Genomic DNA, 22519 nt, shown 5'->3' on the forward strand with positions numbered 1-22519 from the left:
ACCGCAATGAGAAGCCTGTGCACCACAATGAAGAGTAGCCCCCACTGGCTGCAACTAGAGAAAGCCCATGTGCAGCAATGAAGACCCAACACAGCCAATAAAATAAATAAATTAATTAATTTTTTAAAAAGTCAGGGAGAAGAAAAGACACGGAAAACAAAGACAGTGATGCTTGGCTTCTCATCAGGGACGAGGGAAGCAGAACGGAACAGCATAGCTAAAGTGCTAAGAGGAAAAAAAAAAGATGCCATCCTAGAATCCAATACCTGGCAGAATCACATCTCAAAAATGAAGGCAAATTAAAGTTGTTTCCAGTTAAATGAAAGGTGGAAACTTTGTTACTAGCAGACCCACTTTACAATAAATGATAGAAGAAGTTCTTCAGGTTGCATGGAATGGTATCAAATGGAAAAACTCGAATATACAAGAGGAATGAAGAGCACAGAGATGATAAATGTGGGGATAAATGTAAAAGAAAAGTATCTTTTTCAAAAACTTTTTTTTTTAAAAAAGACATTTGGCTATAAGCAATACATAAGGATATGTGTAGAAGTGAAATATATAACAAGCCCACAAAGGATGGGAAGAAGGTAAACGGCCTCAGTCCCTTGACCTGGTCCCACCCATCTGGCTAGAAGTTCCCTCCAAATTTCTCCCCTACCAACTCCCCACGGCCAGCCCAACCCTCCACTTACCAAACACCCACCTTTCCCTAAGAGGTACGAAACTCTGACTGGGCCCAGAGGGGACCCTTTTCAGGAAAGCCTTGCTGGGCGCATTCCCTCCCGCACCTGTGAATCTGCTCACGGCATCTTCTCCCCGGGGCACAGAATGTGGTGTCTGGCACTTCCTGGCCAAGGTGGCACCTCAGAACAGTGAGCCAGTCTGGGACACTGTGAAAGATCACCCGTCTGGTGAGTCCCTGGCCAAGAAGTTGACCTCTAACCGAGACAGTTCAGAGAGCGCCAGGAAAGGCCCCAGGTGAGGGTGAACAGAGCTCCCTCTACCCACCTACAGCAGGAGCATCCCACCTGCCACCCAGCTGGACCACCTAGGATGCAGCTCCTCCAGGCCCTGTCCCACCTCCAGGTCACGGTGGCGCCAGCAACCTGCAGGCTCCTAGACACCCGAATCCCCACGGAACTGTGAAGGTGGGAACCCTTTATCATTTGGGGACACTGCGTTTTGGGGTCACTCGTTATGCAACAGTAGATAATACAGATTTTACTTCAACTCCTAGTGTTCTTTTCACCCAGTGTAATCATTTATCTAAAAGTATCTATTTCAAAGATAAAAAGATCATCAAAGGGGCACAGAGAATACATGTTCTGGTTCCCTCTGGCCACACTCACCAAAGAGACAGTCGATTGCTCAGATTCTAAAATTGTTTAAAAGATACCCTAGTTTCTGTTTTGTGAGGTACTCAGATTAAATGGGTCAACTATATAATTAAGCCATAAAAATAGACTGCATTGAATGATATAATAAGAAATAGTTCAACATTCTATGAGTCAAATTTGTTTCCAAATGGGACTTATTTTAATTATAGAATACACATTTCACTAGATGTCACTTTAAATCCCTGTAACTTAAGAAAAAAAAAAGTTTCAGCTCACTGAGGGCAATTTTACTTAAGGAACTAAGACTAAATTTAGAAATTATCTTCACTATATTCATTTAAATATAATCAATTTAATAGTATCTACATTAATTTTTGTTGAAATACAAAAAAGTGTTCCCATTATGTAAATTTTATGTACTCAAACAATTAAAAAGAGCCGAGCTATCTGAAAGTAAGAAAAGCACTAACTTAGCTAAAAAAATTAAAATTCCCAAGACAAGGATATTATTTCTTGAAAATATTTTTTAAATCTAAGAAAATTAGTACATTTTCATGGTCCAAAGTCTTGATGTTAATTAACAAAGATATCTTATACTCACTACATTTTAAAATATTTTATAAAATCTGAATATGCTCCAAGAACAGATTTCCATTAAAATTTTTTTTACTTTAAAATAGAATGTGAAGCTCATAGTTTTGCTTCCAAATGTCTTAAAATGCTTAATAAACAGTACCTCAAAAAACAAATAAGTGATATTTTAACTATGAAAATGCACTCGGACTAAAGACAAACACAAAATGGTTAGAGAAAAACATACACATCCGCAGCTTAGTAAGCAGAAGTGTTATACTAAAAATTATCCCCTTTATTTCAGATTCTTGGTGAGAAAGTTAAAGCCTGTGATGTACAGGTCATCTCCTCCAGGAGGGCTTTTATAACCCTTTCTGTCTGTGCAACATTTTCCCTACAAGACAACCCCCCTCCATCACCCTCTCTCCAGCCCAGGATCCTGCACGGTTTTCTGGTGCCTGGGGGCTCTCACATCAAGCACCAGGCACCTTTAAAAATGAGGACTTTGCCCAGATCATCGGTTCAACATCACCAGGGAATCCACTAGAGAAGCAAATTCTCAGCCCCTCCAGAACCCGGTGAACCAGAAACTCTGGGAACAGACCAGCAATTTGTATTTAACCCTCCAGGTGACTCTGGTGTGCCAGAGTCTGTGAATCACTGGCCCAGATCAAGGGCTCCTAAAGCCACCTGTGCATCACTGTCACCCCCAGTTCCCACTCAGATGCGACAGAATCCCAGGTGTTCTTACAGGGTCCACGGTGTGGACCACTGGAGCAGGTAATCTTGAAGGGCCTTTCGAGGAAGAACTGTGATACCAAGTTCACCCTGAGAGTTCCCATTCTGGTTGGCCCTTTGCCAAGCCAGAGAGAACAGAAGGCTAAAGCATCACCCTGCACTCAAGAGGCCAGGATCTCAGTGCACAAAAATCCCCCGTCCCCAGGACACACAGGCCCCGGCCTCCTTCCCAGCACGGGAAAAAATGCTCCAGAGCTGAAGGCCGGCTACTTCATTCCTCTCCTGCTCTACTTACAGGCATTTATCAGTTTGTTTCGGTGTTAAAGAGAGACGTGACCTTGTTTTCCAGCAACATGCTCCTGAGACTGTGCCCTGAATAGACTCTGCTAAACCTACCACGGAGCCGACTCAGAGCTTCTAAACAGGAGAGAATAAACCCAAAATGAGAAGTAAAATAAGATGGTGCTAGAAATGGCAACAGCAATGGCAGCTGGTGGGTGGAGGCCACACGTGTCAGGATGGAAACAACCTGGGCCCTCGGGGAGAGGGTGGGGGTGGGGGCTGTCTGTCCAGCACCTTCTGGATCCCTGTCCTCCCATCCCATCAACAGCCCCTCTAGGCCTGGGGAGGAGGGGTGGGCAGAAGGGACAGCCCAGGCTAGAGTGGACCTCAGGGAGCAGCGCCAGGCAGGGAGCCAGGGAGCTCCAGGAGGGGAAGGCAAGGCTGGGATGCTAACTCCATCCTGCCAGCCGGGTGGGAAGGTGGTAAGATGCACGGCCCAGGAAAGGGAGGCCAGGCTGGGACGGCAGTGGGCACCTCTCTTTCTGCTCACGGCCAAGGCCACAGCCCTGGCTCCCTGAGTCTCAGCAGGCGCTAGACTGGCTCTTCCCCACCCAGCTCCTCAAAGATTCCACCTCAGCTCTTGGCACCAAGTTAGTTGGGAGAGTAGAAGCACCAACCCTGCCGGCTGTTCTGAAAAGGAAGCGGGATAACCCCTGGAGACCCCCAGCAGCCCCACACAAGCACAGAGGCCCAGAGGCCTGCCTGCCAGGTACCGCGACCAGCCAAACACGCCCAGAGAGCACCCCGTTCGTGACCCAGAAACATAAGCAAACTCCTCTTTGTGATTTTCTACCCAAGAGGTAATTAAGTTGTAAGAAACCCTCTCCTCTCCCACATATGGGACTCAATAAGTCTTGTAATTTTGAATGGAAAAAAAATGTAACCTCTACATATTTTTCTCATCTACAAAAAAAATACATAAATAAAAAACCGGAAAGCTGCCCACCGCTGATCTAAATATGTAACATGAAAGCTTCGATAAGGTCAAATATAAAACTTCTATCTTCCCACTGTAAAGAGTTTAAACAACAAACCACTAGACCAAATGTTAGGAAAGCCTCTAGTCTTACTTTAAACCTTGCCTTCTGAATTCACCAAAAGATGTGCGATACCTTCAAGAAAAAAGAAAATAAAATCAGAGACACACAGAAAATTAAAATTTCAGGACTTAGAGAAAATTAAAGCATAGAAACAGGACAAGATAGAGAACAAACCAGACATAATTTCCTACTAAGAGTGCTAGAGCTAAGCTTCATTTTTGCCTAAAGTTTATTGTTTATCATCTAATTATTTGCCTCTCATGTTTCTGACAAATTTGTAAGTGTATAAAGTGTGGAGCACACTGGGTAATAACCATGCACAAGGTACAGACAACACCTCCACCAAAATACAGGCAGAGATGTTGTGTGGCCACTTCTGGAATATCCTTCCACCACAGTGGAAAGAGCAGGACGGACAAGAGGGCTTCTTGGTTAGGAAAGTGATGCTAGGCATTGCCTACAGCCACTTCCTACGCAAGTGGAAGATCAGCGTTGAGGGAAGCAGAGCAGTGGATGGGCTACATAAACTCTAGAAAGAATTTCCCACAAGGCTCTTAGATTGTTAAGAGCTCAGAAGGTCCGTAACTTTCAACTAAAGTTCAAAAAGCCTGACCAGATGCAGAATCACCCACTTCTGTATGGATGCAGCCAAACAGGTACCTAGTGGGCAAAGCCAGAATGTCCTTTCAGAAACAATAGTTTGAAGGTCGTACTAGAGGTCAGGGACAACGCATCATTAGTCCTCACTCCCAACACCCAACCAACATGGTGCCTGAGCACTCATGCCCTCAACACACGTGCTCAGTGAATGAGCTCCAGACCACAGCTGGTCTCTTCCAGACAACCAAAACCTGATCAAACTTGACCTCTTCACACATGACCTTCGTTTAGGAAGCAAGCTCTATGGGAAGCCTGAGTGCATCCCCCAGCCTCTTATGACACCACCATCAATATACAATATTCTGGGAACTGAGTTCAACTGGCCACAGACACAGCCACACTATCAACCACAACTCTATGTTCCATAAACTGCCCTCGAGCTCATCTGAGGAGGTGTTACAAACACGAATCTATGGAACTGTTCTGATCTTCTAGCCTTTTAACCTTATGAAAAACAAATGAGGTTAGCTTGGCATGAGTTGTTCCTGAGGAAACTATCTTTTAGTTTTTAGTTCTGATGACTTCCTTTCCTCCGAGTGTTCAGCCATCTGCTCCACACTATGTTGTCAGATGCTGCCAAGGATGTGAAGGAAAAGCAATGACTGGTAGAGTCTAAATCAGCATCCTCCCGGGGAAATAGAACGCAAGCCACGAACGTGAACCGTGTATGTTGTTTTCTTGTAGCTGTAGTAGAAACTAAAAAGAAACAGGTGAAGTTATTCTAACAATATATTTTACTTAAAAACTTGATAAAATATTTAACCCCATCAGTCCAAAAGAGTATTATGTCAACATGTGTAACACGAAAAATTATTCACGAGCTATTTTACATTCTTTTTCCAAGCCAATCTTCAAAATCTGGTATTTTACCCTTAGAGGATGTCACAATTCAGGCCAGTCACCTAGCCAGTGCCCAGCGGTCACAGGTGGCCAGCAGCCAGCACACTAGACAGTGCAGGGCTAGGATCTCTTGGTGTTTTTTGAACATTCAGGGCATTTATTTTAATGCTGGCACCTCCTGTCTTCTCCACGATCTCTCAGGATATTAATAGTGATACCTTGATCCCATCTGCAAACTCCCTCCTCACCGGAGAGGCCCTTCGCTTCAATCTTGAGATGCAAACCACTCTCAGGGTAGCAGAGGGGCTGAGACTGAAGCAGAGAGGCTGCTGGTTTGGATACGATTCCCAATTCCCGTCCCTCTATCGAGTGATAAGGGGGAGACATACTTTTATGCCTTGGCACTCAAGTTACTTCAGCATCACAAAAGGCGTGATTGTTTCTTGTGTTCTTTTTATGCAGACCACATGAGTCAAGGAAAAGAATCAGAGAGGAGGCAGGACAGAGCTTTTTAGGATGACCCGGACTGCGTGAAGCTGAGAGAGGAAACAGCAGGTGCAGTGGCCTGGAGGCACCCGGGGAGGGGCTGGAGGGGCCCCGGGGCCAAGTTAGGGAAGCCCTGGACAGTGGGTTAACAAGACCTTGTCCTGGGCACCTGGGCGGGCCCCGAGCATCTGAGCAACGTGGCAGACCAGTGATGCAGCTAATTCTGGAGAAAGTGCAATAAAGGCAGGAAAGAGAAGAATGCTGAGGCCGGGGTATCAGAAGGGAAGAGAGGACCCAGGCCTGAACTGGCGGGAAGGTGCGCCAGGGACGCAGGGTGGGGCCGGACAGGAGAAAACCCGGAGAGGATGTCAAAGCGGACAAGGGTGCTCATTTCAGGATGGAGCGATGGTGGGGAGCTGGGCTCAGCTGGCAGGAGCACAGGCTGAACAGTATTGGCTGGAGGTTCCTCCCACTCACGGGGCCGTCCTGCTGGCAGCCTCAGCTCAGGTGCAGTGGGGGGAGAAGTCACCCCTTCCCAAAGACAAGCTTTTCATGGTTCCTTCACTGTTGCTTCAGTAGACCACAAAGCATTTAACATCTACGAGCACAGACAAAAGTTGTCTTGCTTGCTACTAGGTTTGCTATTTTAGGTTTGAGGAATTCACCCTCTTATTGGCAGAAGGAAGTTCTTACAGGAGCTTTGCTACTTTTCAAAAAGAAACAAAAAAAAAAAACGAAAAACCTTTTGACATAATATTCCCTCAGTATTACTTTTTGTTCAAAGAGGGGATGGAGGGGCCACAAAGTAACAGTAAAAAGAAAAAGGGACGAAGCTTTATTTTTCTCTTATAATGAAAAGATGAATCTTTGCTTCGCTGATGCTGCATTCCCCACGTCAACGGGCGACACTCACAGGGCTCACTGACAATTTCAACACGGGCAACAGGACACTTCAGAGGATGGATGAGGTTGGAAGCACCCAAGGTCACGTCAGTTCTCCCATGACAGGTAGGAACCTGGGGTCAGAACTGGAGAAACAGAGTTTTAAGAGAAGGCTGAGATGAAGGTGACGTTCTAAGGGAGGTGGCCCATGGCTCAGAGCCACCGAGAGCTTCAAGACGAGTGAAGACCCCACGTCCACCCGACCAGGTGGCAGCACAGTCCCTGGCAAACAGCACGCACTCAAGCATGTATGTGTCGACCAGGAAACGGAAGTGGCGCCAGTGACTAGGGACACCACTAGTCCCCGCACCAGCTGGCCAAAATCCTAACAATGGTTTTGGAAAACAGCTCAGTGGTGTCCATGTCCTAATGGAGAAACATGGCAGGTGAGAAGATTTAGCTCTATGTACCTTTGGCCTCAGCCAGTTTCATTTAAGGAGATCAGGATTCTAGATAAAACTCTCCTCTGGAGTTTAATAAAGACCCACAAATCAGCCTACTAGAACCTGCCAAGGCCACACCACCTGATCACAAGGCCACCCCACCACTGTCAAGGTCACCAGACCGTGTACCAAACCAATGCCTGTGGTTGTTTCTAGTCTCAAACCAACTCATGATCCAAACAGGACCAGATAAGGAATCTCAGGAAAGCCCAGACCATTCTAAACAAGTCAATCTAAGTGTGACCTCTGGGAAAAATCAGTAAGTTTTAGTTATATGCAACTGATCAGTTATTGACTTCTTAAAGCTCAATGTCACAGAAAAAAATAAGCAGAAATGCACCAACTGTTTCAACTAGAAGATGACAAAGCCATCATGCAAATACAAAGAACATCGGTAAAGTGCTGAAAAGAGTGCTGGAACGTACTAAACACTGTATAACGGTCTGACCCCATAATAATATTATTACCATTATCACTGATTGCACAGGCTAATGCAGGAAGAATCACAAGTGTGAATAATCATATAAAAAAACCAATACTGCACTCAATTTCATCCTATATTCACTAGGTTACGCAATAATAAACAGTATCTACCATCAAATCTAATAGCTATCTTCTGGTGAAATCAGAAAATGTATGTTTTCAAGGTTTTCTTTTCAATTTTTTAAAAATTAGAGTATAGTTGCTTTACAACGTTGTGTTAGTTTCTGCCATACAACAAAGTGAATCAGCTGTACGTACACATATATCCCCTCCATCGTGGACCACCCTCCTACTACCCCCCACAATCCCGCCAATCTAGGTCATCACAGAGCACTGAGTTTTGAGACATTTCCCTCACTGGTTGAAATCTCAAGACCACATAAGAGTGAGGGTGTACTTCCTAGGTGGCTCAGTAGTTAAGAATCCGCCTGTCAATGCCAGGGACACGGGTTCCATCCCTGCTCCAGGAAGATCCCACATGCTGCGGAGCAACTAAGCCTGTGCCCCACAACTATTGAGGCCACGTGCCACCAATACTGAAGCCCACACACCTAGAGCCCATGTTCTGCAACAGGAGAAGCCATGAGGAGCCACCGCAATGAGAAGCCTGTGCACCACAATGAAGAGTAGCCCCCGCTCACCACAACTAGAGAAAGCCCACGTGCAGCAACAAAGACCCAATGCAGCCAATTAATTAATTAATTAATTAATTTTAAAAAGTGAGGGGAACTCTCTTAATAAAAGGCACCTATCTTTCATTCAAGAAAAAAAAAAAAAATCAAAGAGTGAGGGGGTTCCCTGGAAGCCCCGTGGTTAGGACCTGAAGCTTTCACTGCCATGGCCTGGGTTCAGTCCCTGGTTGGGGAACTGAGAACCCATAAACTGTGAGGAGTGGCCAAAAACAAAGAAACGAACAAAAAAACTGTAAATCAGACATAATTATACAAGGTAACTGCTTTAAACTTGCACGTAAATTGTGTTGGGATCAGCCGTAAGGTGGAGATTTAGTCCTTGGTGTGCACGGCTGTGAATGTCACATCCATGAACGTCACGTCCACGTGTGTGGGCTTCGCCAGGACCACACAGAGCAGGGAGGAGAGGGGTGTCAGGGATGCGACCGCTTCCTTGTGCAGGCGATGCTCACGCGGAGAAATATACACACGCCTCCATCCCTGAGGAACTCCCTCTCACTAAGGGGCCCAGGAACCAAGAACACAGCATAAAATACCAAGATCAGCTGGATCAGCACTGGTCGGGAAGGCCCTTCTGGGAGGCTTCGTGGAGGCCGGTCCCTGGCCTCAGCGCTCTGGGGCTCGGTTCACTTAACCAGGCTTGGGCAACCATACTTTCACAGAATGTTTTCACAACAGCTCACCTAGTTCCTGAAACACTTTGATTATACCATCCATGTGTGGGGGTCAGTTGTACACATCAACTGGACTGGGACTCCAGGGGCTCAGGTATTTGGCTAAACGTGGTTCTAGGCATGTCTGTAAGGACGTTTCTGGATGAGGTTAACATCTGAACTGGTGGGCCAAGGAAAGAAGGTGGTCCTCCCCAGTTGGGTGGCCTCGTCTTGTCTGTGGAGGACCTGCACCCAGCGAGAGGTGGGAGGGGGAGAGGGACCTCTCTCTGCCCGGCTGAGCTGAGACCCGGTCTCCTCCTGCCCTCACACCAGAACTGACTCCTCCCCTGGTCTCTCTGGGGTCTCCCGCTTGCAGATGACAGATCCTGGAACTCCTCAGCTTCCAAAACCTCACGAGCCAATCAATTCCTCACAATAAACTTCCTTGAGATCGAGATCGAGATTCTATTGGTTCTGTTTACCTGGGGAACCCTGGCTAACACCAGGTATATGTGAATAATAAATACTATCTGGTAAAATGAAAAATCCAAATTAAAATGAAGATCCTTAGGTATTTCTGACACAAAACGTATAAGGATACCTGATAAGGTCTTGGCATGCTGCCTTGGGATGCAGTCTCTTTATCATTAACTCAACTCACCTAAACACCTTTGGGGACAGAGCCAAAGAAATGACACAGCTTTTCAACAGATGAATGCTTCCCACTGAAATGACTCTGGAAGAAGCATGTGGAAATAGCAGTGGGGGATTAAGAACCAAAGCGGTTCGGTCCTGTGCCAGTGGATTCTGAAAGGAAAAACACCTGTGGGAGAAATCCGATCAGCACATCAGGCCACGTGAGCTGGAGCCCTTCACGCTGGGGTGAGAGCAGGGCAGCTTCCAGCTGGGGAAATGTGGCCCCTGAGAAGCGCACACTGAACATGGGGGTTAGAGCTGGAGAAGTGAAGTTCACACACACACACACCCCCACACCCAACTATGTGACGGGCCAGACTCCCATCACTTATATGGAAAATTCACTTAAAACCAAGTTCCAAACAAGACAGATAAACCGTAAATCTCCTCTAGCACAACCTAACAGAATATTTCAACTTCCCACAAAGTATAGATCTATAGGACTCTGTAATACACTCCTCCTATAAGAACTGTAAATTTACTAACAAGGATTAGGAAAAAGTCTCTGTTAAACTAAAGAACTAAGTTACTAGACAGCCAGTCTATCCCTTGAAAGACGGTGGCCGCTTTGACCAAAAACTGTAAGAAGGTTTGTAGTTACATACCTGCATCCTGTTGTAAGTTAAGACAAAGCCTACAGAAGCTGTGAGAGCACCCCAGGACTTGTCAAATTCCCAACCAATACAATGATCTCTCTTCTTCCTTCATGGTCACTGAACAAGAACAAAATTTACTGGGAAGAAAAACATATGATTCTTAAAAATCACAACATTCCAATCAGTGATCATTTGAATAAGCACCAGCCAGGGACAGATTAAAAGGATTTTAAAAATCCCCAACTCACAGTCAAGTGTACAGGGAACCTCCCAATTCACCTTGTTCAAACTATGTAGTCAAAACACAGGAATGCCCTCACGATTCACTGGTATTTCCTGACACCACTGAGTTTTCAGTTTCCAACTGTCCATTTTTGACCCCTAGTGGAAACGGTGGCCCTCCAGGTGGCCAGGGATCTGAAGATGATAGTTTGCACGTGTGCAAATAAATAGGCTCACACATCTAGGATTGTGGAGTGTCTGCACAAGGATTTGAAAATACGTCTTTACATTTTATTCACTAAACTTCACCCAAAGACGACAGTTAATGAGCAAGCGCTGGGGAAGATTAAAGCCTGGAGAAGAATACATAAATGTTCTTATTTCTAAAGTGGCTATGATTTCCTTTTGAAAAATACAAAATATAGCATCAAAATCAGTGCACCAACAAATGTCATTATAATTGGGCGTGGTATCATCTGTAACAAAATATGACTTAGAAACGGAGGAATAACCCACGGTCCAGAGTGCTGACCAGGCAGCCCCACCGGGCTGCCGTCTCCGGCCCCGATTTCAGTGCCAGCTTCCTGGGGGCAGAGCAGTGTGACAAGCCTGGTCCCTTTCACGTCCCACCACATTTCCTCTTACAGTTTATAGAAGGAGCTGGGTGCCTGGAAGCTGGCATCTCAGGCATTAAGTAAGCCCCCAGTTACCTTTACTGGAAGACGAAGCTGGTGACACCCTCTGAAGTGCCAGGGCAAAGCCACAAGCCTGTCCCATTTCCCAAGAAACCCATGTTTCCAGATAAAAACTCTCCCTCTCCTCTGACCCCCGTCGCCAAGATGCTCTCTCAAGGCTGGCTCAGAGCCTGCCTGCTGGACCCGGGGTTTCTACACCTGGGCTGGAAGGTCCGTCATCTAAGCACAAAAAGCAGAATCAGAGAAGAACCCTGCCTGAGAACAGGCCTTTCTGCTGTGGGAAGGACCCCATATCAGCAGTGTCACCTGCACAGTTGGTCGGTAACAAAGCCCCATCCCAGGCCCTGCGGATACAGCAGCCCACACGACAGCAACCCTCTCAACCTGGAGAAACGTACTAACAACAACACATAGACAAAGTACACAATTTCCCTTAGGGATGAGAGCTGTGAATAAAATAACACAGGACTAGGGGACAAAGGATGGCTGGAGGAGGGGCAACCCAGCGTCAGCGGTCGGGCTGAGTTTCTGTAAAAGCGCCTTTCACCCTGTGACCCACGTGACGAGAATATACAAGACGGACAGAGGGACGGATGACAGCCACGAGACACACAAGACGGTAACACCCCACAACAACCAACCTCCGTGCAGTGCCTGGCACTTTGCAAGCTCCAGCCTCCTACAACCTCACAATGATCCCCTGAAGTAGGTCCTGCAGTTTTCCCCCTTTTAAAGATCAGGATCCCGAGGTTCCAGAAGCCTGGAACCTGCTCATCCTACAGAGCTGATCTTTGCACCCAGACAGGCTCAACTAGAAACGTGCCCTCTCCCAGACTCTCAGGTGCTGACTTACCTATTGCGGGCTGACAACTAAGTGTCTGGCCTGGAATCCCTGTGGCGGTGCTCAAGCCCTCACCCTGCCCCGCTCCCAGTGGGATAACAGAGACAACAAAGCTGGGGACTCCCAAGGGATCTGCCACCCATTCTGAACCCATTCTGAATGTGTACACCGTGTCTGTGACTCCCCTTGAACTTGACAAATCCAGGCTGTCCCAGTTCCCTTATCTCTGACACCAACAGCCTGCAGTGCACCTGGAGGCAAAAGAACCTGCAAATACCTTCTCATGTATTTTTAAGTATCAGAAAGACCACTTACACAGGATGCAGTTTTCTACTCCAGCTTCCAACCCAGAGCTAGGTGATCCCACTACACAGGACCCCCAGATCCTTCCAAATAACACAATTTGATTAGTACCGCTCAGTTACAAATAAATACAAATAATACAAATCGGCAAGCCCTCTTAGCTGGATCTCCGGAAAAGGCCGTATTTCACCAATTCTAAGACACCTTCATTTTCCCGTGTTAATATCCCAAATCAGATCCATGTCACTATGGGGAGGGGGTGTCATAGCTTAACGAGCAGCTTGCTTTCATTCCTAGTGGCATGTACAATAATGGTGCACCTTACAAGCAATGGTGTATTAGATAAGCAGAAATTCAGCATCCTGCAAACACTGCTTTCCCTCCATCTCCTCTGCTTTCCTTACAGCCCAGCTGGCACTGGTCACCACTAGGCAGGCAGAGTGTGCTGCCAATCAGCAAATCAGCGCTTGGCCCTCCCTGTGTCACACCCTCCCACTGGATTTAGAATAAACAGAACCCCCCCCCCACCCCCTACCCCCAGCCCCACGGCCTACAGGGAAGGCCCAGCTGACCTGGTTCCTCTGCCGCTGTCTCCTAGTCCACATAAAGGCCACAGGGCCTTTGCACAGGCTGTCTGTTCTCTCTGCCCAGAGACCTTCCAGAATTTGCCTCTTTTTTTCACGTCTCAGCTCAATCATCTCTATGAGACCCTCCCAGACCACCTAGCCCAGATGAGAACGCCACCCTCACTCTTGACTGTAATTTTTACTGCTTCAAATTAGCTTTTCATTTACTTGTTTACTTTATCATCTATTTTGCTCCACTTTACACAGGATGCCTCAAAGAGGCAGGCACCTTGTCTTTCCCGGGCACTGCTTATCCCCTGCACACCTGGCATACAATGAATCCTCTATATCTGTTTAATACAACAATCATAATAGAAGAAATGACTAAATTACATTATTTCACATAATTACTTTCTTTTCATTTCATTCCAGTCACTGGGACAAAAAAATTGCTGCCAAGAATGACCATTTTGAAGGATATCAGAGATTCTTCCCCCAAAAGACAAAAAGATGAAAATAACTTCTAAAGGGGCCCTGAGGAAAAAAATGCTTTGCATTACAACATAACTACTCCAAAATTTCCCATATGCTTCTACATTGTATTTTTAAAAGCTTTATCTAAAACTGGACAATTTCAAAACCCACTGATCTTGCTCTGATGTATAAAACACAGAAATTAAGCAGAGAATAAAGCAATGAATTCTTATAATTCTTCTAGAAACCTGTCTGCCAAATGACGTATTGTTTCCTTGGGCTGAGTATTCACATTTAAACTTCTCCCCTAAAGTGTTTACAATTTGAAAAATCCCATCTTTGGTGCCAGTTCCATTTTAGAATTGTTTAATCATACTGGAAAGGAAGTAATTTGCTTCACCTACTAACATTTCCTTAAAAAAATAATTTTTAAAAAAAAAACAAGACGTCTTTAAATGCTGTGTTCTTCTGTGATTCTCCTTATGAGACTCAAACCGCAAAAAGTTAAACATGTAAACATCACACGCAGGCCCTTCTCACAAGCAGGAGGGAACAGAACATGCCAGAATAGAAGTGAACATGCATGACTTAAGTTTATTAATTTTATATCACAAAAGACAATCCAGAAAAAAAGCCCATATTTAAAAACAGGATGAAGATGTATTCTGCAATACATTTCCTTGACGGTGTCTATCTGTAATTAATTATTTGCACCATGACATCCATGAATAATGAAAAACTAAATTTCTTACTACTATTCTCCAAAATCCTCCATGCAAATCACCCCATAACTTATCCTGACAAAGTCTGGAATCAATGCTACATTTGGTCTCTTTGATAAACATTTTTGGGCATAATTTGTGTTCTCTTCTGAACAATTCTCAAGTATTACTTTTGTGTGTTTCTATAATGCTTCAATATCAAAGAAGATTGCCATTAAAACATTAAATCAGGCCCTGGCTAAAGTATAAAATTAAAAAAAACAAGTATAAAAAAAACAGTGAATATGTAGAATGTGTGGGTTTTGATCCAATGTTTCGCTAACCATTATAATCCTCTCTGCTGCATTTAACTGAACAAAATGAATAAACCACCCTCAACCCAAGGGGAAGAAAGTCATTGGGGGGACAGGGGAGCAGATCACCCGGGCAACAAAGCCAAAAACAGAACAGACATGATGACTTCATAACATAAGCCATTTGCATTGGCCTTGACATAGTTCAAAGAAGTTAAAGCTGCCGTCTTTCTCTCGACCTTCTGAAAATAAGCAGTCTTTAAGAAAGTGTTGTGAAATCTTAGGAGATTCTCCTCTGAAAATTAATTTCTCCTACTTTGGACGCTTTAATGACCAATGGTGCCCAGGGAACTCAAAGCCTATCACTGAGTTATGAAGAAGAGATTTGTTGGCACCAAACTCCAAAAGAATATCATGAAGCCTTTGTGAGCGCGCAAAACAGTGGTTCTCATGCTGCGTGGTGCGGTGGCAGGGCACACACACCTGGGTTAAAATCACAGCTTTGCATCTTCTGAGCTCTGTGACTCATCCAAGTCACCTGTCTCACCTGCAGCAAGGAGATAACAGCAAGGACCCTGCGCTGGAGGAGTTAAAGGAAGCCACCATTATCTGCCTGGGACCAAACCAGTTCCCGAGCCGGCAGCAGAGATAACTCCCATGGCAATCCACAAAACCCTTGGTCCGAGCGAACCTCCTCTCCTTGATGCTGTCCTAAGTAGAACGAATATATTTTTTTGTGGATGAGTCATGGCTTTGCAGAGCTCCAGAGCCTTCAGCCTGAATTTCAATTCTCACTGCATCACACGGAGAGGCAGAATGATGGTAAAAAACCAGAATAAATGAGAATTCATCCCAGGAAGTTGTTGTCTTAAATAAAGTCAAGAAGCAATAGGTTTCTTTGCATTTGTTTCTCTCTCCTAGAAGTTAAATAGTGAAAAAAAAGGTCCAGGAATGCTCGAGATCCCCAGGGCTCAGAATGGTCAATCTTACTCTATTATCAGAAAACAAAAGTACAGGGTACAGTTGACTAAATAATATTTTGACCAACAATGTTTGTTTTAACACCTGGAATACCATGGGTTTTCAGAGAGAAAAATCTGGCCAATAGTCTTAAAAAGTTGAAAATACAAAGGACAAACTGTTTTTAAAGTTTATTCCTAAGAAGATTGTTAGAAGGTGTCAGTCCAGGGAGAGTACATTTTGGGGAGAGGGCAAAGCAATGAATCCCTCCAGTTCCTCTTGACCACACACGACCATCCACCAGCATTAACCACAGCACCCTCTACTGCCACGCGGTCCCCACAGCAGCCCTGGATTGCAGGGCCCCAAGAGTTCACGCCAAGCCTTGGCTTAGCTAAGTAAACTGTTTAGGAATGAAAAAGATGTCACTTCAAAGTTAAAAGTGGTGATAGAGAGGGGGACCTCAAAAGGAAGGCAAACTCCTGACAATCTTTTCAAATATCTAGAAAATGAACATAATCTTTGGTTACTAACATATAACGATTAAGCAGTTTTAATTTTTCTTAGCTAGTTATACTATAAACTCTGCTCTGCAGATTTCAAAGCACCAGTAAGAATTACATGTTCTGGTTGATGTATGTATATACAGTATGCATATATAGTGCATATATTTATCTTTTGTTACCTTTTGACACTGTGGGAGTTACCTAACTAGCAGCAATGAGGAATTGAAAGTATGATTCTAAACCCACAGAACAAGGGGATTCAGGATGGAGTTCAGAGCCCAGGTTCTTCCTAATCTCTAGGTTTCCCTTACACAGGTAGGCCAGTCAGGGTAATGAAGTCTCATGAAATGTACCTGCACACCCGGGTGCAGGACTGTGGATCCTCACAGATCCGCTATACACCATACTTAAGAATACGCAGAACAGCTTGTCCATCATAAGCAAAACAACAACCCAACCTGAATTCTGATCTAAAATTAAACTGCACACTTAAAGTAGACCATGATTTTAAAGATCTGGGATTAAAAAAACCCAAACAACCATTTTCCAAAGAGAAAAAAACACATGGACTGATAATAAAAATGAAAACTAAAACGAGCTGACACTTACCTAGCACCCTGTTCCAGAGGGCACTGTTCTAAGCTCTTCACAGATTATCACGTTGTCAAAATATCACGTATAGTAATACCACAGATTAAATACCATAGGGCAAGTCAATGGAATGTTAACCCGAGAAAGAAGTCTGCTTACCACTAACTCACCCTTATGTTAAAATAACCATGCTTAATAAATAGCTCATTGGAACGACCAGGAGTGGTGATGTCACAAAATAAATACAAGTTAATTCAGGTATTTTTCCATGGAATGACTCTACGTGTAAACTGGGGGGAAAAGGCTAAATAAATATCTTCACCGCCAAAAGGGGAAATGAAGAAAATGGAAGTCGTTCAGTCATATGCTATTTATACTGCAAAAACGCTTACTATCATATTCCCCTTCTCAACATCAGACCAGTGTGCAGCCCTCACCACGCCAGCCACGCAGTGTTGTCACAGATGTGCGCCAGATTCTGCACAGGACGTGGCCGGGGGCAAAACCGCAAAGTTAGCTCGTATCTCGGGCGGGAAAGCAAGCCTGCTTATTTTTGTGGCTCGATACATCCGAACACCAACTCGAACGGGTTAAAAAGCCGGGCACCGGGCGTCGGCTTTCCGCTCTCCAGAGTGATTCGGGCTTACAGCGAAGTTCTCCCCGCTTCCCTGCCCGGCCTGCACCCTGCACCCTGCCCCCTGCCCGGAGGGAGAGCTGTCACCGCCGTCTACACCCTGCCGCCCGGGCTCTCACCACCAGCGGGGCCGCCGGCTGGGCAGCGGGCTCGGCGGCTGCCCGCAACCTGCACGCGCTCGGCGGCCGAGTTCCGAGCTCCGCGGGGTGAGGGGGCACGAGCGCGCCGGGGACCACTCAATTCCACTGCAAATCTGGACGCTCGCAGAGAAAGTCGAGACAATCGAGACCGCGGATGGGGCTGGAGGGGGCCACCAAAAACAAACTTTCGGAGCCTCTGAATCTGCATTTCTCGCAGGAATTCCCAGCCCGCGATGCGGAGAGACCGAGGCTCCGAAAGGACTCAGCACCCGAGATGAGAGGCCGTGCAAGGAGCCCCGGCCGAGAGGGTCCCCGTCCCTCGCCGCCCCCCGCCTCCTCCTGCGCAGCCCCCCACCCGCGCCCCCAGCCGCCCGGCCCCCACCCCGGCCTCCCGCCGACCCCGGGCGCGCGACCAGCTCGCAGCCCGGAACGCCGGCCGGGGTCGGTCCGGGCCATGCGGCCCCCGGGCCCGGCTGGACCGAGACCCAGGCCGGGCGGGGAGCGGCAGGGGCGGACCCGGCTGCTCCGTGGCCGCTTGCGGCTTCGGCATTGTCCGCGATCGGGGCGCGGCGCGGCCCCCGGCCCCGGCCCCGGCCCCCTCGCCCCGGCCCCCGGCCCAGCCTTACCTCGGCCGCGCTCCCGGGCCGCGGGCGGTGCGACCCGAGCCGGGCGCCGGGCTCCGGGCTCCCGGGGACGGCGGGGAGAAGAAGTCGGGGCCCGCGAGGGACGGGGTCCGGGCCGCCGGGGCCGCGGGAGGGCGGAGCACGGACGGGGACGGCCGAGGGGGCCCGGGACGCGAGGCGGCGGAGGGCCCTGCTGGCGGCGGCCGCGGCGCTCGATCTGCGCCGAGGGGGAGGGCTCAGGCCGCCTCAGCCGGGGAGCGAGGGAGGGAACTTGGAGCGAGTTGCCGCGGCCCGAGCGCGTGTCTCCGCCGAGGGTGCACGCCCCCGAGCGCCCCGCCCCCCGCTCCCGCCCCCCTCTTCCGCCCCCCTCTTCTAGCCCCCTCCCCCAGCTCCATCCCTCCCCCTCACTCCCACCCCAAAGCCCGGCCCCCGCTCTCACCCCGTCCCACCTCCAAACCCCTCCTGCACTCCCTCTCCCGTGGAGAATCGCTGGGTCTCCACCGCCGGGAAACCCCGGACCTGGAGCCTGTTTGGGGAGTGTGATAACCTGCGCGTCAACCCATCCAGGTCTGGGTGCCTGACAACATTCCCTGTTGACTAACTCTCCTACCCTCGGATGCACCATCTTAGTATTTGTAGACTGAATTTCTGAAGGCACTGTTAAGCCTCCAAAAAAGATTTGAATAAGACAGTAGGGAATATAGGAAAAAATCTCCGAGCACAACGTTCCGGCCCTAGAGTGTGGTCCGGCTGATGTCTCAAAATTAAGTGAACGTTTTGGGGTGCATCCTTATTCATCTCATATTGCATGGTTTGATAATGCTTTTTTTTTTTAGATTTGCTTAATAACTTGGTGGGGGTTTTGAGGGTTTTATTGTTTTAGGAAGATTAAACCCATTCTAGTTTAGTGTTTGCTGCTGGGAATTCTATAAGGTAAAATCTGTATTTATCAAAATGGTTGATTTTGAATGAGATACGAATTCACAACATAATTTACTTTTCTTAAATATATAGCAACATTTTTATCTTATATCTTTAGTACATATGAAATACAGTTGCATTCATCCCATTTTCTCATAAAGATCATCTGTATTTGAATTGTGTGACTCATTTCATTCTAGCTCAAAAATTATCAAATAGATAAAACGCAGGCTCCCATAATAAATTTTTGGCTATTTACAAGAGAACCATTTTAAGAAAGTGACATGATACCGGGTTTTCAATGGAACTTTCCTTTGGCATACCAACGCATTCCATGTGATCACAGATGATGTTGTGGTCTCCACTAACTCCAAAAGTCTTGTAACAGTAGAATGAAGTTATTTTTCATTGTTCCCATAGCAAATGGAACCAACTCCTCTCACTCCAAAGTAGTCTATTAAAAAAAAATTAACTTCTTTACCCCAAGTTCTTCCTTTTGGGAGCTGCTCCCTGTGGTTGTGTGTGACACACCTCCCCTGTCTTTGCAGGGCACGTGACCCAGGCCTGCCAATCAGAGTGCATCTCTTCCCCCCTCCCCGCCTTAGCTAGAATATGTTGGGGTGGGGGGTAGTCCTTTTTCTCAACTGATAGGGCAACTTCAGAGCCCATGCCTTGCAAGCCTGCAGCAGCTGCAGGTAGCCTATTAGAGAAGAAAGCCAGACCAGAAGAAAGCCACCTGAGCCAGGGAAACAGGTAGAGTCCTGACCACATTAACAAGCCCCTCCAGGCGGCCATCTCTGAAACCAGTCAGAACTCCTGGACGTCTTAGAAGTGCACCAATAACTTGTCTTTTTAGCTTATTCTATTTTGAGCTAGGTTGCTTTCCAAAACACTCACTTAAAAAGCCGTAAAAGATTCCCATGTGACCAACCCATGCTCTGGAAATCAGGAATGTAGCCCATCAGTTATAGTTTCCCTGTCACCTGTTGCTTCTTCATAGTAAAGTAGATGCCAAGACAGTCACTTACCAGGAAGCCCTCCCTTGTGGCAGGACTAAGAGTCTCATTTAGGGTATTACTGTTGCCCTGGGGGAGATTTTATATTTTCACATTGTCCTTCCCAAAACCAAAAATTAATGAAAGATGTGGTTAGAAAACGACAGAGAAGACAAAAACACATCTAAACCAGAACATCCCAGTAAATGTTTTTGTCGTATCAATTATTCTGATAAAAGGTGCCTTCGTAATCCCCAATATTTGCTGCTATAAGACCTTTCTTCTTTTCTGGACTCGCAATTGTAGTATCGGTCACAGACTTTCGGGGACTGCTGAGATTGGGTGGTTGTGCTGGAATTTTACTGTTCAGGAGAAGTGGGCCATTGGCCTATGCTCGGAATTCTTTTGTCTCACAGAGATTTTTGTCTCTAAAAGTATGCAGCAATATTTGACTAGTACCCTAACGAGCACTTGCACACTAATTAGTGTGTTGCTTAACCACTGCTCACAGGGCACTGTGAACAGTAGGAGTGTTGGTGGCGAGGGAGAGGGCTGGATGCACCCAAAGGCATTGCTTTGAGCCTCTGATTCCAAGAGTTTTTTCTTATGGGAACTCTGATCCTGATTCAGAGTTTTCACCCATCTTTCTTCACATGGGTGTGTACCCAGTTGTGTGGAGGACTAGTGAAATTTCATGTATAAAAGCCCATGAGCCAAGTAATAATATATCATAAACAGATCTAAGCCCCAGAAAAGCCCAGTACAAGGAGGTGAACCATCTCCAGAAACATGACAGGGCAGCATAGGAGGAGAAGTAAAGAAAAAGTAGTTCTGGACTCCTAGCCCAGCTCTGAATGACACATTCAAATGACTGGCAGTGATTTCCCCAGTGAAAATGTCAATCAAATATCCAGAGTTTTCGCACATCCACGTGCCGGATCCAAGTGGTGCCTGTACCACTTCCTTTCTCAAGAGCGATACAGCGATCTCCTAGTTCACCTGGGCTCCGACAACCCCATCTGTCCGGAACCCACCCCTGGGAACGTGGCATACACCACTGGTTTTCAAACCCTGAAACAGAATCACCTGAGTGCTCCTGAGTTCCAGGCCTCCAGGTTGGGGGGGAGGAGGGACAGACATGTATCTCTTAAAAAATTCCCCCAAGAGATTGTGATGATCAGCCAGGGTGAAGGTAAATAAGATCTGTGAATACCTGCTCTCAATGCTAAAGGAGAAGGCTTGAGAAACCTAGGATTGTATGTAAAATTAAACTCATTGAACAAGCTTGACTTGTCTTTTCCCCTTGAACAGCCTTTAGTTCTTCCGAGGTTATGGGAAAAGCAGCGAGGAATGCTCCTTAGGAGAAGGAGGATTTGCTGGAAGCAGTCACGCTGAAAAAGGACAGCTCACAAGCAAGGCAGAGATAAGAGAGTCTCTAAGTAGAAAAGCATCGCCAGGGAAGAGGTGACTCCACCAGAGGCAATAGCGCCGGGGTTATCTCTCATTGCATGTTTCACAGTTTATTACGTGTTCATGTTAATGATCAGAGGAGTCAAAACAGTTCTGTTCATGAATACTGACTCGCATTATTTAATACTAATAATAGCTCTCATTTACTGAATACTTGGTCCATGCTAGGCTGTATACCTGCCTCATTTTCAGCCATCACAATGGCCCTGAACATAAATATTTTGACACCCATTTTGTAAAGAAGAAACTCAGGCCCAGGGAAGGTGAGTGACACATCCAAGGTCATAGACTTAGTAATTAGGGAACATAAAGGCTAGTCCATGAGGCACCAAAGCCTGTGTATCTTTTTTTTTTTAAGAACTTTTATTGAGATACAATTGACATACAATAAACCGCATATATTTAAAGTGTACAGTTTGATATTTTTTTCTTATTAGTAATGTATATGTGGCAATCCCAATCTCCCAAATCATCCCACCCCAACCCACCCCCGCTTTCCCCACTTGGTGTCCATATGTTTGCTCTCTCTTTCTGCCTTGCAAACCGGTTGGCCTGTGTATCTTTTACTCTAAACCAAACCTGTCTCTACCCAATGACAGCCCTTAACCATGTGAGCTATATAAATTTGAATAACTTAAAATTAGATGGATGCAGACTTCAGTTTCTCAGTCACACTAGCCACTTTTCAAGTGCCACTAGCCACACGTTGGAGGTGCAGATAAAAAACATTTTCCCGGAAAGCCCTGTTAGACAGCACTGACGTTTCATATTTTGTCTGTTTCATCAACAAAGGCAGTGTTCTCTGTGATTGGATTTTTCAAGTAAATTACTCCAACTTTATGTTAAATGTTCAGATGGAATTTTTTCTAAAATGTCATCCAAAAATAAAATAAAATAAAATAAAATATGTCATCCACGTATGTGTCTGCTTGTGCTGCTATAAAATAAATACCATAGACTGGGTAGCTGGTAAACCACAGAAATTTATTTTCTCACAATTCTGGAGGCCAGGAAGTCCAAAATAAAGGCACCAGCAGAT

At 46.2% G+C, this 22519-nt stretch overlaps 1 protein-coding gene across 2 annotated transcripts in view; it reads right to left on the reverse strand.

Annotated features, from left to right (window-relative positions):
* FAM110B (family with sequence similarity 110 member B) overlaps nt 1–18303 on the reverse strand; it is a 134589-nt gene extending 116286 nt beyond the window's left edge. For both annotated transcript variants that reach the window (XM_057737581.1, XM_057737580.1), the window contains exon 1: nt 18098–18303. The gene's annotated coding sequence lies outside the window, so the exon portion shown is untranslated. The remainder of the gene's footprint in view (nt 1–18097) is intronic.
* Nucleotides 18304–22519: the final 4216 nt, after the last annotated feature.

Source organism: Hippopotamus amphibius, chromosome 5 (genome assembly GCF_030028045.1).
Source record: "Hippopotamus amphibius kiboko isolate mHipAmp2 chromosome 5, mHipAmp2.hap2, whole genome shotgun sequence".
Taxonomy (NCBI): Eukaryota; Metazoa; Chordata; class Mammalia; order Artiodactyla; family Hippopotamidae; genus Hippopotamus; species Hippopotamus amphibius.